The 16,945-nt window shown below is 53.1% G+C and overlaps 1 protein-coding gene across 5 annotated transcripts in view; it reads left to right on the top strand.

Moving 5' to 3' along the window:
- Nucleotides 1–16,945, top strand: part of KCNQ4 (potassium voltage-gated channel subfamily Q member 4) — a 56,936-nt gene that overhangs the window by 16,030 nt on the left and 23,961 nt on the right. The window lies entirely within an intron of this gene.

Raw genomic sequence — 16,945 nt, 5'->3', positions numbered from 1 at the left:
ATGGCAGGAGGCCCCAGCAGCAGGCCCGCTGGCTCCCACCAGGGACTGAGCACTCACCACCTCCTGGGGGCCTGTCCCATTGGAGGCCCTAGGTCTTATCCCTCAGAAATATGCTCCCAGGCCTTGGCCTCCACGAGGGAGACCTGGGATTGCACCCTGGATTTGCTCCAACCCACTGCCTGAATGCAGTCACTGGCCTCCTGGTAACCTCAGCTTCCCATGTTCAGTAGCAGGCAGGATCTAGATTAGAGCCTTTCACACTGTTTTAAGTCATAGATCTGGTTCTTTGAATGACACCTGACACAGAAGCACAGTATGTAAAACAGATCAAAGCAGGGCTGCTCTGGGTGGAGTCACGGGTTGGGGCCCAGAATTCTACCCACTCAGCCTATATGGCCCTGGCATATCAACCCAGAGCCTGTACATGGTCCTCCTTGCTCTAGAACACATTCCAGGTAACCCTGGAATTCCCTGGCCAAATACTTATGCCTACTTCCAGGGTCTGCACAGACCCTTCTCCAATTCATCCTCCCAGGGGCTGTCAGAGCAGCCCTACGCTCAAGGACGGCTGTTGGCAGTGGGTATAGCGAAAGCCTGGAAGAGCAGGCTGAGGCACCCCCAGGAGTGCACCCAAGGCCTTCCTGGGGAGGGATGGGCCCAGTGTGGAAAGAGAATCTGAGGATCAGAGGGTAGCGGGGGCTGGCTGTCCCTTCCCTGCCAGATTCCAAGGAGTCCAAGAACTAAAATTCAAACCTAGATCTTTGTGAAGGTATATGTGTCAGGAAGGACAGAGCGTATTTTATTTAAAAGTTTGTTAACTTGATTGAAACTTTTAAATATTTAGACTTAAGGTATGTGAGTCTCCATTTATACTCTCTCCCCAGTCCTGCCAGAGTTAGGGGTGAGCTTGCATCAATCCTCCTTCCACCCACCCACCCACCTCTGCAGCAACCCCAAGACAGCCTTACCCAGAACTCTCAGGCTTCACAGGACAGTGTGGAAGTCCCATTCACTGAAGCGTAAGGCCCTGGTGACTATGTCTTTCTGTTCACTCCCTAGATACTCTCTGAGCATCAGCTGGGGCCAGGCTGGGGGTTGTGGAGGAGCCAGACTGGCCTTGCCCTAGAGGGATGGATCTCAGTGAGGAGTAAGTGGGTAGGAACATTCTCACTCTCGTAAAATAGTGTGACGACGGGTGCCTGAGGGGGCCCACAGGGGCCCTGGGATCCTAACCAGGGGCTAGAGAAGCTCTTCTATTCAAAGCCAATCATGGATTGATGGGGTGGAAGAGAGACAGCCCAAGAAGGGGAGGCAGCATGAAAGCCACCAAGGTGGAAATGTACAGGGAATGGGGAAGTCGAGTGCGGCTGGTGCTTAGGGTGTGTGTACAGCCTCAACTGCTGGTCTAAGGAGCTTGGGTTTTCTATTTTAACAGTAAGAAGCTGTTGTAGGATTGTAAATGGGGTAGGGGCTGAGGAAGAGGCATTCCGACTGCAAGGTAAGTGGACTGGAGGTGGGGATGGGGGGCTGGAATTGTGGTGGTCAGTGAGAGGCTGGCTGGGGGGAAGGGGAATGGGGGTGAGTCCTGGGCTGGCCAGGAATAGGACTTGAGGGGCTAGGAAGAAAGAGGGGATCTTAACTCTGCTTTCTGGGACCACATCTCCTATCTCCTTCTCCTTTGTTCTGTCTCAGTTTTTGTCTTCTTCTTCTGCTATTCCACTGCCCTAGGTCTCCAGGCTGGGGAGAGGGGCACTCACCCTAAAACCCCCCTCCCCAAAGCAAGCCACTTCACACAAGTGGCCAGGCAAGAGGCCACAGTTGTATAAGAGGCTTTTCCCAGCTGCCTGGACCACTCATTCGTTCATTTATTCATTCACTCACTCAACATTTATTGAGAACCTACAATGCACCAGGCCCTGCACTAGGTTTTGGAGAGAAAGTAGGAACAAGATCAAGTACCTGCATTCATGGAGCTTACATTATGGGGGGCGGGAGGACCAGGAACTGTATCTATCCCCGGTGTCTACCATCTGGCAGTCTGTGCCTGGGCTGGATGCCTGGGAACAGGGACTCTTCCCATTACCTACTTATTTGTTCCAGCTGCCCTGTGTCAGCACTCACCTCTCTTGACAATGAGAGAGGAGAAGGGGTCCCATGCCCAGGATGCTGGCCCCAGGGAGCACCTGTCTCTGTAAGAACAGCCTGGGCCTCGGGGCCAGGACCTGGGCTCAGGCCTAGTTCTTCCTACTCACCCCTGACTTTGAGCCCTTTACAAGGACCCGACTTTGATTTCTTTATCTGTGGGGTGGGATTTGGGGAGGTCCTGAGGAGGCGAGGGGACCAGAATACTCCAGTATTCTCCCTTGGTGGACAACTCCTTAGGCTATGATGGGAGGGGGCAGGGGGCTTGAGACTCAATATTATCATCATTACCCACACAAGATAGTAATAGTTGCTACCTACTGTGTAATTTATTCCGCACTATCTGTATGGTCGGTGCGTCTTCTCTCCCCATTTTCCGGATGAGGAAACTGAGTCTCAGTAAGGTGAAATAACTTACTTGAGGTCACACGTGAAACTACCTACTCCAAGAGCCCTTTAGGATGGTGCTGTGAGGGTGCTACCTGGCACCTGCCCCACCTGGGCACTCAGCCTCGAGAGTGGAAACCCAGCGCTATCGCCCCACCCCATGTCCCCTCGGGGGCTGGAACCATCCCGAGCCTGGGCACTGGGTTCTGCGACCCTGGCCAGAACGGTACCAGGGGCCGGATCAGACCAGGACTCAGCTCAGGGGCCTGGGCTCCTCTGGGTCCTGGGGCGCGCACTCCCCGCATTTGGCGTCGGTGGGTGGGCGAGGTCGGGGCGGCGACCCCCTCTCCGCCCCCGGCGTCGCGTCCCCCCTCTCCGCCCCCGGCCTCGGGGACGCGGCGGCACCTTCACACTTTCCGCTTGGCCCGCTGCTCGCCTTTCAGGCCGCCGCGTTTTCAATTGTTAATTTGGAAACGGAAAAAGTAGCCGGCCGGGCGGGGGAGGCCGCGGGGAGGTAACCGGAGCCGCAGTGCCGCCCCCGCCCCTCCCGCTCTCGGGGCCGGGCGTTGGCAGAGCACCGCCCCTCCCAGGGACTCAGGAGCCCCGCCCACCCTTCCCCGCCCCCGGCATGCCCCGCCCCTTCCCGTAAGCCCCGCCCCCGCCGAGGCGGGCCGGGGGCACCCGGGAGTGCCGAGCAGGGGCGCCCCTGCTGGGGAGAAGGGGCCCGGGCGGGGGAAGTGGGCAGAGGGCTGTGCTGGGGGAGGAGTCCCCCAGGAGCCCTCCCCCAAGGAACCCGTAACTCTCCCGAGAAGCCGCGCCGGGTGTCTGCTTCCAGTGTCCCTGCCTGAACCCAAGCCTTTCTGCGACCCCTCTGCGGGTTCACCCGGGGAAGACCCCTGCCTCCAGACTGCCGGACCAGGGATCATTGGTCCCATTAGAAAGTCGAAGAAACTGAGTCCCGAGAGGGACAGTTAACTTGCTCAAGGTCACACAGCCAAGGCAGGGCTGAGCTGATTTCAAGCCCATTCTTTTGACAGAGATACTTTTAGGGATTGTCTGCCTCATTTAGAAGAGGAGGGGGCATCAGGACCAGAGATACAATTTGTCCCTTCCCCCTATATCCAGCACCGTTTCTGTGGTTAGTAAGTTACTGGAAGTTCTGCTTTGGTCCTCCCTGACCCCTCGTTGCTATCATTATTCAATTATGGGAGGGTTTTGGAGGTAGAAGGAGGTCCTCTAAACTTCCCATGCAAATGAAATGTAAAAGACCCTCCTCTTCTGGAGACTCCCAGAACATGGAAGTCCCTGTGGACTGGCAGCTTCAGGAGCCGTCCACGGCCTTACTTCCCATTAGGGAAGCTGGAATTGCCAGTCCCAGATGGATCAGCAAAAAATAGGACCCTGAGAGACTCCCACCCAATCCCTTCCTCCCACTGAGGAATAAGCTGAGACTCAGACACAGTTTGCCAAGTCTTCAACTGACTGGTGGCGGAGTCAGGAGAGAGAACCTACCGACCCAGCTTTCTAGCTCTGTCCACGCCCTTCTGCTTCTCCCTCTGCTGCACCCAATCCTGACACCTCTCTCAGAGCCACCACACAGGATCCTGCTCCATCAGCTGGACCTGCAGGCTGGGCAGCCTTTCTTTTTACAGGCGGAGGAGACTAAGAAGAGTATCTGCAGATGTCCTCCCAGCTTCCAGTTAAAGAACCTCCCAACCACCCTTCCACCTTAGCTGTGGGACAGGCCCAGAGAAGCTGCGCTCCTGGCCTCGAGTCACACAGCAAGCCTTTTCCAGCTTGCAAAGCCCGCTGGATTCAGTCTGGCTGGTCCTGGATTTGGGGTTCCCAGTGGGAGCATGGCTCTCAGGGCAGTTGTAACCAGATGCCCCAGGTGTGGCCTGTGAGTTTGCATGCTGCTTTGCTTATTAGTAACAAAGGCATTGAAACCCCTCTTCCTCATTGTGTCCCCAAACCACCCACTGGGTGGGGTCCTCAATGGCTTGAATCTACAGAACTCCTGGGCTGGGCTCAGTCTTGGCACCTGAGCTCCCCTGGGGACTCTGCCCTCCGCAGTGCTCCTTTTTGACCCTGTCAGCTTTTGGTGCTCTCTCTGCCCTGGAAGTACTGAGAAACCAGTGGCAGGGACTAACTCTTTCCCTTGATTTGGACTCTTCCCTCCCTCTCCCTCCTCCAATATAGTGCGCAGGTTCTGCTGACTCAGAGGACAGAAGGCTCCTTAGAGGTTACCCTGACCCCTGCCAGGTTCAAGTAGCTGGAAAACTGGGCAATGCTTGAACCCAGTGCCACAAGGTCACATGCAGCAAGAAGGGCAGGGGCAGGTCCCATCCTGGCCCCAGGATGAGGGAATTTTTGAGGCGGGAGTGAGGGGCAGGTGCCAGAGTCCTTCTACAGAAAGAGGAGAAATCCAAAGAATATTGCCTTAGGAATCAGGAAATCTGGGTGCCAGGCCCAACTCTGTCTCTGATCTACTGCATGATCACAGGTAAGCCAGGCCCCTCTCTGGGACTCAGTTTCCCCATCTATAAATGAGAAGGTTAGTTAATCTCTAAGGGACCTTTCAGTGCCCAGATATAGCCAGTATTGGGTCATGTCTTGCCACCTCCGCTTCCCCTCATACAAGTCACCATCATCGGCTGGTAGTGGCTCATGTCTGTAATCCCAGCACTTTGGGAGATGGAGGCAGGAGTATCGCTTGAGCCCAGGAGTTCGAGACCAGCCGGGCAACATAGGGAGACCCTGTCTCTACAAAAAAATAAATATAAATTAGTCGGGCATGGTGGCACCCACCTGTGGCCCCAGCTACTCAGGGGGCTGAGGCTGGAGGGTTGCTTGAGTCCAGGAGATTGAGGCTGCAGTGAACTGTGATTGCACCACTGCACTCCAGCCTGGGTAACAAAGTGAGACCCTGTCTGAAAAACAAAAACAAAACAAAACAAAACAAAACACACAGGGTGAAGTGGCATGTGCCTGTAGTCCCAGCTACTCAGGTGGCTGAGGTGGAAGGATCATTTGAGTCCAGGCGTTCTGGGCTATGGTGAGCTATGTCAATTATGTGTCCGCACTAAGTTTGGCATCAATATGGTGACCTTCTGGGAGCAGAGGGCCAACAGGTTGTCTAGGGAGGGGTGAACTGGCCCAGGTCAGAAATGGAGCAGGTCAAAACTCCCGTGTTGACCAGTAGTGGGATCGCACCTGTGAATAGCCACTACACTCCAGCCTGGGCACATAACAAGACCCCATCTCTTAAAAATAAAAACAAACAAACAAAAAGTCACTGGCATCTCGTGCCAGGATTATACTTTCCAACTCACAATAGGGCAAACGTCATTGCTCCCTCCTCCTCGCTCCCCCACCATAGTCTGTTCACTCAGCAGCCTGTGTGATCTTTTTAAACATAAGGCAGATTGAGCTACTCCCTGCTCAAAACTCCCCATCTAACTCAGAGTAAAAGCCAAGATCCTCACCACAGCCAGTAGATGGTCTGCTTACCACCTCCCCTGCCTCTCTGCGCTCATCCCCTACCACTCTCCCCTTGCTCACTCCACTCTGGGACCACTCCTTTCCTGGTGGTTCTGGAACACAGCAGGCACCCTTCTGGCTCAGGTGTCTTGGATTTGCTTTTCCCTCTGGAGGTGAATTGGGGGTTAAGGGAGCCTGAGGTGGGGGCTCTGACCTAACCCTACCAGTCAGAGCTCATACTCAGACACAGCATGAGTAAAGGTGGGGAGGGGAAAGAGCCCATTTGCCGTTGTCAGGGACAGAGCTATGATAATGCAATGCCAAGTGTCAGGTTGGGCACCAGCTGGTGAAGAGCAAGTTGGCCTGGTGGGTGGGGCTTTCCTTGCAATCAAGCTAAGGGGTTTGGGCCTGGGCCCACAAGTCGGTGGATTTCACACTTTTTTAAAAAGCAGCAAAGCTCTTTGTTCACATGAAATTTTACGCCAAAGCCAGCATGTAAAACTGAGCTGCCCGAATCTGCATGGAGCTGCTCAGTGGAACCGAGGGAAGGTTTCCACTGGCCATCTTGCTTGAGTTCCTCAAATCCCGGCTGCCTAAATTCCACCCCATGGTTCCTCTTCCTTTCAATGGCATCCTGCTTGGGAGGGCCCATGCCTCCCTGTTTGAGAAGTCAGCTCTGCCTGCCCAGTCCCCACAGACGGATGCCCCCGTGTCCTCTTTGTTCCACTCTGGCTCTTGTCAACACATTGCTCAGCCCACTGACCTGGTACAACAGGTAGGCTGGCTGGCACTGCAGAAGGAAGCAGACAGAACAAGTCAGAAGGTTTGGGGCTGGTCCAGGTGGGAGAGGAGGAAGCTATTCCTCATCAAACACCTTGTCTAGAAGACACTGTCTTTCATGTCCCGTGGGACAGAGACTATTCAAGCTGTCTCAATAAAAACTGGCTTCTGTACTATCACATTTGGTATTAAGAAAAAGAAAAATTGGCTTCTGGAGGTAGAGGACAGATAGGTAAGGAAAGAGAAGAATTCTGAGAGGCTTCAAGGCAGAAAGCACATTTTGGATTCATGGGATAGAGAGCAGGGGGATGAGGTTCCAGCGTAGTGCAGTCTCGTGGCCCATCTCTCTCCTCTGCCAACTTTCCTCTGTGGTTCTTAGTTCCATTCCTGCAAAAGAAGTCCGACTGGCTCAGCCCAAACTGTGGGTGGGCCCTTCTTGGGTCAGTCTCCAGGTCTCCATGAATCTGTGGTGGCCAGGAGAGTGCCGTGGAGCCAACCACAGGGCTGTCATGCAGTCTGGGCGCCACAAAGGGGCCAGCTGAGAGGGCTGAGGGGTGCTGGAATCCAGCCTGTGCCCAGGGGTGGGGCAGCCCAGAGGAAGGGATGCCTGTTCTAATGGGTCCATCTAGAGGGGTCAAGTTTTTCTAACTTGTCAGGCTAACGGGAATGCCTTTTTTCTAATCCATCCTCCAAGAGGGAGCATTTTTTTCATAGTTTGTTCTATGTGCTGGCGGCTGCTGTCCCTCCAGGGACAGCCTCAGAGAAACTGAGCTGAGGGCCAACTCTCTCCCTTCTACCCCACTGCTGGAGAGTCATAAGGCAGAAGGGACTTTGACCATTACTGAGTAGTGCTCCACCTACATGTTGCAGACAGGGAAACTGAGGCTCCATCAGGACCCCATGGCAATCTCTAAGCCCCAGCGCAAGCCTCTGGCCCGGAGAAGCAGCAGCGGCAGTGGCGGCAGCCCTGGTGTGGGGCCCTGGGTCACGTGCTCTTGCTCCCTTTGCCATATTTAGAATCGCTGGATCAGGGGAAACTTCTCCTCCCAGCCCCTGAGGATTCTTGGAAAGAGCCTCGCTCTGAGGCCTGGCTTACTGCCCCTCCCCTTATTCCCCTGCAGGAGAAAGTAAGTGCCTGCTCTCCCTAGAAGAGTCTGGGGCTCTCCAGGCTGCACCCCCTTGTCAGGAAGTGCCTGTCAAGTCTAGCTGAAGTCCCTTCTTCAGTATCAGCTCTGGTTTGGGGTTTAAGGAACCCCTTTCTTCCAGAAGGTGGTGGTGGCCATAGCTTGTGCCCTCTAGGGACCTTGGCTGAATGAGGACAGACAGGCCTCAGGGTCCCCCAGCTGAGGGAAGATAGAGCCCTGCCTTTGGCTGTGGTCTGGGGGGCAAGGAAAGAGTCACACGCTCCCCAGGCCAGATGCACAAATCACTTGAACTTGGTAGTTGGAGACCAGTCTGGAAAAATAGCAAGACTTGTCTCTACTAAAAAATCAAAAAAATTAGCCAGGTGTGATGGTCCCAGCTACTCAGGAGGCTGAGGCAGGTGGATCTCTTGAGCCTGGGAGAGTGATAGTGCAGTGAGCTATGGTTGCAGCACTGCATTCCAACATGGGCAAAAGAGCAAGACCCTGTCTCAAATGAAAAGAAATCAGGGAACTTGCTGGTGGCTGGGCAGTCCCCAGACGCTGGCAGGGCTCAGTCTGGAAGGGACGCTGAAAAGACGAGAGAAGGAAGGAGGCTCTGGAGGAAGGAGGGGGCAAGGCCTGGATCTGTATTTACCTTGGCCTTGGTGTATAGTTGGGGGTGGGGAGGGGTCCTCTTCTCACACAGGCTGCTTCCTACTGGATAATCAAGCCTTAAAAGCAAACAGCAACACAAAACCTAAATAAAACCCTGAAATGCATGTGTTGAGTGCCTGTGATGTTCCAGGTCTGTAGAGCCATCCTCGTTGCTGAGGATAATGGTCCTCTGCTCCCATGGGACTCCTCTCCAGGCCTGGTCTTTTCTCCCACCTTCCTCTCCCAGTTCCATACCTCCTCCATCTCTTCAGAGCCCCCACCCCACCCTCCTGCCCACTTCTGAGAGTTGGGCCTTGCCTCTTCTTCCCAGAGCAGCCCCCAGTGAGTAGGGGCTGTTGGCCTCCTCCCTTCCCACAGCCTCCTCCCACCCGCATGCCTGCCTGTCCCTGTGGAAGCTGGAGGGGTCCTTCCTGCTCTACACCAGCTGCTCCCTGGCTGTGGATCCCAGCCTCCCAGCTTCCCTGGGGACGTCATTCCATTGATCACTCCCTCTGTCTCCCTGCATCTTCAACTTCTCCTTCTTGATCTCCTGGCTCCTTCTACCCTGGCTCTCTCATCTTAAAAGGAAAGAAAAAGGTTCCCTGTGCCCTGCACCCTTCTCCAGCTACAATCTCTGATCTCTTCTTTGCAGTCAAACATCTTCAAATAGTTAAACCTACACTCACTGTCTCTACCTCCTCACCGCCCCTCCCCTTCCTCACTTTATCTGGGCCTGTTCTAGTCTTCCTGTCCTTCTGAGAGAAGGCTGCCCTTGCCAAGGAACCCAGTGACCAATGTGTCACCAAATCCAGGGGACATTTTTCACGCCTTATCTCCAATATGTCACCAAATCCAGGGGACATTTTTCACGCCTTATCTCACTTGACCTCTTGGCAGCATTTGACACTGTTGTCCACTCCTGCTTTGAAATGTGTTCTTCACGTGGCCTCTCTGACACTTCCATCTTCTGCTTTCCCTCCCAGTTCTCTGGCTATCCCTCCCAGTCTGCGTAGAGGGCCTCTGTTCCTGCTGCACCGCTGGGGCTCCATTGGGTCCTCCTCTAACGTTGCCACATGCTCTCTGGACTGTCTCAGCTGCTCCCGTGACCTCAGTCATCACCTCTCCCCTGATGTTCCCCAAATGCATTTCCAGCCAGGTCTCTCTCTTCATACCCATGGAGTGTTTGCCCAGTGCCCACAGCCCTCTCTCTCTCAACATGTCCAGCACCCGACACTTGCTTCTCCACCAGAATCTCCCCCGTCCCGTGAAGGCACTCATGGCACCTTCATCCATCCAATGCCCAAACCAGAAATAGAGGTTATTCTCCTTCATAGTTCCTGTTTCCAGTTAATCACCAAGCCCTATTCCTGCAGTATTGTCCAATCCATCCACCTCTCTTCCCTGCTGCCACCACCCCGGGCCAGGCCACAGTCATCTCTCGTCTGAGCTATTGTGGAGCCTTCTTGGTCTTTCTGCTGAGTCTTATCTCCTTTGATCTATTCTGTGTACTCCCCTGAGTGGTCCTGAGGTGCAGATTGGACTGTGTCGTTTCCTCTCTTAGAACTCCACAATTGGCCAGGTGTAGTGGCTCATGCCTGTAATCCCAGCACTTTGGGAGGCCGAGGCAGGTGGATCACTGGAGGTCAGGAGTTCAAGACCAGCCTGGCCAACATGGTGAAACCCCGTCTCTACTAAAAATACAAAACTTAGCTGGGCATGGTGGTGGGCGCCTGTAATCCCAGCTACTCGGGAGGCTGAGGCACGAGAATCTCTTGAACCCAGGAGGCGGAGGTTGCAGTGAGCCAACACCATTGCACTCCAGCCTGGGCGACAGAGCAAGACTCCGTCTCAAAAAAAAAAAAAAAAAAAAAAAAAAGAACTCCACAATGACTCGCCATTGCCTTTGGGATCATGTTCACAGTGCCTGCGAGTGCCACTCAAGGCCCCTGGATCTGGCCCTCTTGGTTTTTCCACTGCCCACTTCACTTTAGGCCACGTCATCCAGAACTGCTGGCCATTGTGGGCTCTGCCTCGACGGCCACATTCCCACTGCTTGCACATCCTGCTTCCTCTGCCTGGGGCAGCCCTACCCCTGTCCAGTTACCTCCTCCAAGAAGTCTTCACTGATCCCTCCACTTTGGTTGTGTGGAAGGCTTCTTGGGACTCTCCTCAACCCCTTGAGTACACTGTCATGGCCTCGTCCATCCCGTCACCCCTGTGTTATGTTCTGTGTTGTTAATTCCTTGGGACCTGGATTATTCATTTCTGGTTTTACAATAAACCCGGCTGAATGTAGATGATAATTAATGTGTCTGAAGTGAATATAGCCCAGAAGGATCAGGTGACAACCTCTTTTCTGCTGTGAGATGCCCTGCCATCTCCCCTACCCCCATCATATCCCCATCTCTCTGGTCTGGCCTCCCAGCAGCTGTCCTTCCAGGGACATGTTGGACATGTCGAGAGAGAGAGACAGAGAGAGAGAGAGAGCTGTGGACACTGGGCAAACGCCCAGTGGGTATGAAGAGAGAGACCTGAGCTTGATCCAGGGACATCCCAGACAATCTGGAGCTAAACTGATGGCCGATCCTCTCCACCCCACTGCTGGAGAGTTACCAAGCTGCAGGGACCTTAACCATCATTGAGTTGTCCCCGACCTTTGTGTGTGTTTCAGAGAGGGAAACTGAGGCCCAGAGCATAACCAGGGCCCGGTGGTCCAGATGGTCCTGCGCTCAGGTCCTGCTCTTATGACTTTGGACAAGTTAATATACCTTTCTTTTCTCATTTGAATAACAGCTTTATTGAGATATAATTCATACACTGTAAAGTTCCTCTTTTTAAAGTGTTCGATTCAGAGGATTTTAGTACATTCACAGAGCTCTGCAGTCACCATAGTATACGCCTCTGAGCCACCCTCTCCTTATTGGGGTGATTATGGTACGGTTCCATGGGGTTATCATGAGAACTGATTAAGAGCATGCGTATAGAGGGCTTGGCACAGTACCTGGCCAATAGGAAGCCTTTGGCCAGCAGGAGCAGTTATGGTTATTACTTCAGGGCACAGCACGAGAGCCACCTCCCCAGCAGAGCTTTTCTCCTCCTCCTGCCCTGTGGCCGCTTCTGGACAGTGACTTGAGGAGGTATAAATGGGGAGAAGGCAGTGATTGCAGTTGTTTAAAAAGCCCTGAGCTGGCTAATAACTGAGTCAGCTGCAGTTGCTCCCATCAGCTAAGCCAGTGATTCTCAAAGTGTGGTCCCCATAGTAGCAGCAATGGTATCTACCAGGGACCTTTGTAGAAATGCAGATTTTCCACTTCGAACTTACTGAATCAGACACTGTAAGAATAGGTCCCAGAAATCAGTATTTTAACAAGCCCTCCAGGCAACTCTGACACCCACCGTAGTTTGAAAACCACAAATCTAAGCAAACCATTCACTTTTTCATGTCTATCCTCTTCCTCCCTCCTAATGAGTGGGCTAGTCATGGGATGGGGAGACGGGGGATATGGAGAGGAAAGGTTGTATCAGCCTTGTGATCAGCCCAGCTGGGGAGAGCCAGCCAGGCAACACCTGCCTGTTCCATTCTGCCTCCTGGGCTGGGCAAGGGAGAAAGAACATGGGCCACAAATTGCAGTCAGACATGATAGGCAAAGATGTCCTAGAAAGTGGCCGCTAGTCTGGCCTGTCTGATGGGGAGATTAGAGAGGGCTGAGGCCAGCCAGCACCCATGTTTCATCTATATTTGTATAGATGGAGAAACTGAGGCCCCAGGGAGGGCCAGAGAGAATACTTGGATAGTCCTTTGTTGGATGAATGCCACACCCTAGTTGTGGCAGGCATGAAATCCCAGCTAAGGGGCTCCTTCGCCTTGTCTCCTCTACCCCTGACCTCCAGATACTGATCTCTCTTCTGCTGTCCCTGTGTGAGGGACCCCCTCCAGGAAGCCCAAGGCAGCTTGAGGGTCAGCCTGAGCTGCAGCTCTGCCACAGATCCACTGTGTGATCCTGAACAAGCCTGTCCCTCCCTGAGCCCTATTTCCTCATCTGGAAGATACGGATAATTATTCAGGTGCCTGGAACACAGGATCTTTTCTTTTTTTGAGAGACAGAGTCTGGCTCTGTCCCCCAAACTGGAATGCAGTGGCGAGATCACAGCTCACTGTAGCCTCAACCTCCCTGGCTCAAGTGATCCTCCCACCTCAGCCTCCTGAGTAGCTGGGACCACAGGTGCATACCCCCATGCCCGGCTAATTTTTGTTTTGATTTTTTTGTACAGACAGCATCTCACAATGTTGCCCAGGCTAGTCTTGATCTCCTGGACTCAAACAATCCTCCCACCTTGGCCTCCCAAATGTTGGGATTATAGGCGTGAGCCACTGTGCCTCTTCCCAGGATGTTTTCTATTAGTCCAAGTACATCCCTTCAAATGTAATGAGAGTATCAAGGGTATAGAAACTCTTAGCCAGTGGGTTAAAGCAGGGAGAAGTGAAGTTCGGGGCTTTTTAAGCAGTGTCTGCCAAATGGAGATGGTCAAGGTCAGAGGTGTGCCTTTTTAGGAAAGATATGGGGCAGCCAGAGGAGTCAGGGATGGATGTGCTTTGGGGACCTCTTCAGTGGGTGCAACCTGGAGGCTTTGGCTTGGTGACATGGTGTTTTGATGTTTGGTAACAGTGAACTCCTGCTATTCATTTACTTAGTCTTTCAGTAGTGCTGTGAAATCAGTCAATCAATCAGTTAGAATAAGGGGCAAGAGAGTGGAGATGAGGCCATTCTTTCAGAGAGGGAATGGCTGGGGAGGCCCCTCCAAGCAAGTGGCATTGGAACAGACCTGGGTAAGACAGAGGAAACAGTAAAGCAGGTTCAAAGCCTGGAGGTGGAAATATGTTAGGTGTGTTCCAGGACTGGCAAGGAGGCCAGAATAAGTGGGGTGCAGTGAGCCAGCGGGAGAGTGCAGAAGGTCAAATTTGGAGGTGGGGGTGGAGGCACAGACCTCGCAGAGCCTTGCTGGCCGTGCCAAGGAGTTGGACTTTCCCTCTCTAAGTGCCATGGAAGTCTGAGGAGAGCTTTGTGGAGAGCGATGGTTTCCAGTTGTGCATTGTGGGAAGATGACTCTGGCTGCTTTGAAGAGAGTGGTCACATTCAGGCGTAGTGGAGGCAGGGAGGCCAGGTAGATGCCAGATGGTGGCGGCTTGGTTGGGATGGTGCGACCTGGCCTGCCCAGGGATAGATTCTGAAGGTAGAGCCAATGGAATTTGCTCAGAAGGGGATGTGCCGGGGGAGGGAAAGGAAGAATCAAGGAGCCTGAGCCCTGGAGGAGCCCTGGTGCCGTTACTGAGATGGGGAGCAGGAGGTGAGGAGGACTTGAGGACAAATTGAGAACTGGTGTTTGGAAGTGTTGGGTTTGAGAGGCCACCACACATCCAAGAAGAGTCACTGAGCAGGCATTTGGACACACGAGCTGGACACCTGGGAGAGGCGGCCGCATCCTCACACCTGCTGAATGGCAGAGGCGACTGTGGTCAAGGGGTGGGGCAGGATCCAAAGTGGGCTTTTCCTGTTTGTCTTGTTAAGAAAATGCATTTTATTTTATTTTATTATTATTATTTTTTTTTTTGGAGACGAAGTCTTGCTCTTGTCACCCAGACTGGAGTGCAATGGCGCCATCTCGGCTCACTGCAACCTCCGCCTCCCAGGTTCAAGCGATTCTCCTCCCTCAGCCTCCGGAGTAGCTGGGATTATAGGCACCTGCCATCACGTTTGGCTAATTTTTGTAGTTTTAGTAGAGACGGGGTTTCACGATGTTGGCCAGGCTGGTCTGTAACTCTTGACCTCAAGCTATCCGCCCACCTCGGCCTCCGAAAGTGCTGGGATTACAGGCATGAACCACCACGCCTGGCCTGCATTTTAAATTTTAGATTAGTTTGTTATTACCCAAACAACCCATGTCTGTTCTAAAAAAAAGTTAGGAAATACAGGCTGGGTGAGTGGCTCACACTGCCAGCTCTGGGAGGCAGAGGCAGGAGGATCACTTGAGCCCAGGAGTTTGAGACCAGCCTGGGCAACATAGTTCAATCCCATCTCTACAAAAAATTAAAAAATTAGCGGGGTGTGGTGTCATGTGCTTGTGGTCTCAGCTACTCAGGAGGCTGAGGTAGGAGGATGGCTTGTGCTCAGGAGGTCAAGGCTGCAGTGAGTCGTGATCATGCTACTGCACTCCAGCTTGGGTGACAGAGTGAGACCTTGTCTCAAAAAAAAAAAAAAAAAAGAAAAAGAAAATACAGATAAGCAGAAAGCAAAACAAAAGCCAAATTACTTAATTTTACCACCCATAGATAGCCTTGCTGACTCTCGGTATGTGTATAAAAACCATCTCTATTTCAAACATTGGGATCACATTGCCATTAAGGTTTTATAATCTGCTTTTTTTTACAATTGTGAAGTGGAAATTTTATAGATGTGTAACTACTGACATGGCAAGAAAAGTGTTAATGATGGCCGGGCGCGGTGGCTCACACCTGTAATCCCAGCACTTTGGGAGGCTGAGGCAGGCAGATCATGAGGTCAGGAGATCAAGACCATCCTGGCCAACATGGTGAAACCCTATCTCTACTAAAAATACAAAAATTAGCTGGGGACGGTGGCATGCGCCTGCAGCCCCAGCTACTCAGGAGGCTGAGGCAGCAGACTCGCTTGAACCCGGTAGGTGGAGGTTGCAGTGAGCCGAGATCGTGCCACTGCACTCCAACCTGGCAACAGAGTGAGACTCATCTCAAAAAAAAAAAAAAAAAAAAAAAAAAAAAAAAAAAAAAGGAGAAAATAAAAGAAAAGAAAAGCGTTAATGAAACACTGCGGAAGAAGGCCCCAGAGTGGCCCACTGCTGCCTGAGCTTCTGAGGTCAGCTGAGAAACGGACGGGAGGGTGTCTATCAAGGCCAAGGTAAAGGCTTATAAAGTCCTGGCTGCGGCCATTCCCCGAGGAGGGGGCTGCATGAGATGACCTCATGGAGGGCCCTTCCGGTCCCAAACCCTGCTTCAGCTGCAGTCCCGATGCAGGTGCATGTGGCCGCTGCCTTTTTTTGTGATTAATTATTGAACACGAGGAGCTGGTGCTCTGCTCTTCTGTTCTCCAGTGCCCCATGTTTTTGCTGACTCAGCTCTGGTCTGGAACTGGCCAAGGAATAAGCTCTTCTCGAACTCATTCACTCAAAACAATTTACCGACATCTGCCACCTACCTTCTCAAACCAGGGGCATTTGCTGGGATACACTTGACCCCCAAAATGGCCAGGAGCCCCTGTCCAGGAGGTGCAAGTGAGCCAGGGTAGTGCCATGCCCTTTGCATGTCTTCCTCCCATAGCCTCCACTTCATAGATAAGGAGATGGCTCGGAGAAGGCAGGTGACGCTCCCAAAACCACACACACAAGCAGGACTGGAATCCAAACTCAGATCTCTCTGACCTTGAGCTGCTGCCCTTAAGGTCACCATGAAACATGAATATAAATAAAGCCACATAGAAAGTGACTTGGGCCACACACAGGGAGGCAAGCATCGGGAGTTGGCAGCTCTGAAGTGGGGATAGTGGGGTGCAGGAATCAGAGGCTCTGCAGAGCATGTAGCATTTGTGTTCCTGTAGGCATGGAGGGTAAGCAGAGTCTCGCAGGCACAGACATGAGGTGTTCTGTGTAGCATGCACCGTGCCAGCAACGGTGCAGAGGTTGGGAGACTGGGGACATCTGGGCAGGCTGGCAGGTCAGTACACAGAAATGTATTTCCAGAGAAGCCCATTCCCTCTGGAGTCTCCTCCGGGGTGCGTGCATGTTCAGCACACCCCTATCCCAAAGAGGGGTGCTCCTGGAGGCCACCTCATTCGCCTTTGCTGTGTCTGCAGCCTGTGACCTCTCACCCTGCTCTCCTTCACCCATCCACATACTGCCAAGGCCACCAGCTCCTCTCCTCATGCCCTTTGTCCTCTTTCATCCACGGGGAAGTTGGGAACCCTGGCTCTAATCTCGGCTCTGTCCTGGGCACACTGGGTGACAAAGGGTGAGTCCTTCTTCCTCTTCGGGCCGGTTTCCTCGTGGTGCAATGGGAGAGGAGGGAAGTATTAGATGTGCTAAAGTCTAAAGTTCCTTCCATTTCTAAGCATCTGGGTCTGGGCCACTCTGTAGTTTCACACTGTCTGCAGGGGAGTTCCTGGCCTCGATGGCCCAGCTCCACACTGCCCAATTCCCCTCTCTACATCCTCTCCCCCCTGCATCCTTCCTTCTCTACCTGTCCTCCATGATCCTCTTTCCTTTTCTAGCTATCTCGTTACTTAATTCCACGAAGGCAGGGGCAGTTGTCCCAATTCTGCAGATGAGGCCAGGCTCCTGCCAGTTTGGAG

The sequence above is a fragment of the Macaca fascicularis genome, chromosome 1, assembly GCF_037993035.2.
Source record: "Macaca fascicularis isolate 582-1 chromosome 1, T2T-MFA8v1.1".
NCBI lineage: Eukaryota > Metazoa > Chordata > Mammalia > Primates > Cercopithecidae > Macaca > Macaca fascicularis.
This window is presented reverse-complemented; position numbering and strand designations above follow the sequence as displayed.